Here is a 1,070-nt window from a genome sequence, read left to right on the forward strand (position 1 = left end):
CTATTGTGTACATTGTAGTGTTTATTTTTAATCTCCCTGATATCTTTAAACCACGGCTTGACAAGGGGCAGTGGAGTCTCGTTCACTGTGTTTGCAATGGTGGAGCCATTACCACTCGGGGGAAGCTGGAATTGCAATTAGAAGTTCAGACTGGATTGCTGCGTTATTTTCTCTAGGACCCACCATGGCTAACAGAGCACTCCCTGCTCCGTCCTTTAAAATAAACGATCTCGGAGATAATTATTACAAGCACAAACACAGACTAGGGAAGGACCGGCTGGGCTTCAGCAGTGCAGAGGAGGACCCGGCAGGGGTTACAATGGACCAACAGCCTGTGTGCCCCATTGCAAGGGACAGCAGGGCCCCACATAAGCTGAATATAAGCCAGCAGTGAGCTCTTGTTGCAATACAGTGTGCTCTTGCTGCAGAAAAAGCCCCCCACATCATCCTGGGCTGTACGAGCAGGAACTTCGCTTGCAAGTCGAGGGCGGCGATTCTGCTGCTCTAATCGGCACTGGCGAGGCCTCACCTGCGGCCAGGGTCGAGCCCCCGATTTCATGAAGGGCGCGGACAGATGCGAGGAGTCCAGTGCGGAGCAGGCTGCGCAGACGCGGGGCTGGGACGGTCCTGCCTCGAGCGGGCGGCGGGACTAAAAGACCTCACGACCCCCCAGCCTGACAGACGCCTTTCCTAAAACCCTCACAACAGTCCTGCGGAGGCTTGTGGCTGTGAGATCATCTGAGACTCGAGGGTTTTTTACCAAAACTCCTTCGGTCCGGTTTGCAGGGACAGCCGGGCGGGGTCACACAGCGGCGCCGGGGGGGCGCCGGGCGCGGGATGTGGGGGTCTGCCGCCGACAGCCTCGCTGTTGTTTCAGGAACCAAACCCCCGCTATATTTTTGCCGCTTTTGAGGACGGCGGTAGCACAACTGGACACAGGGCCAGGTGCGGCCTGACCGCTTCCCTCAGCCTGCCGGCCGCCCCTCCTAGCACCCCTCAGTGGGGGAGGCGCGCAGCCTCGCAAGGCCTCATCGCCACATGCCCCTCCGCCCCACGCGGCCTGGTACGCA

Source organism: Crocodylus porosus, unplaced genomic scaffold (assembly GCF_001723895.1).
Source record: "Crocodylus porosus isolate Cpor-Errol unplaced genomic scaffold, CroPor_comp1, whole genome shotgun sequence".
In the NCBI taxonomy this organism is placed as follows: Eukaryota; Metazoa; Chordata; order Crocodylia; family Crocodylidae; genus Crocodylus; species Crocodylus porosus.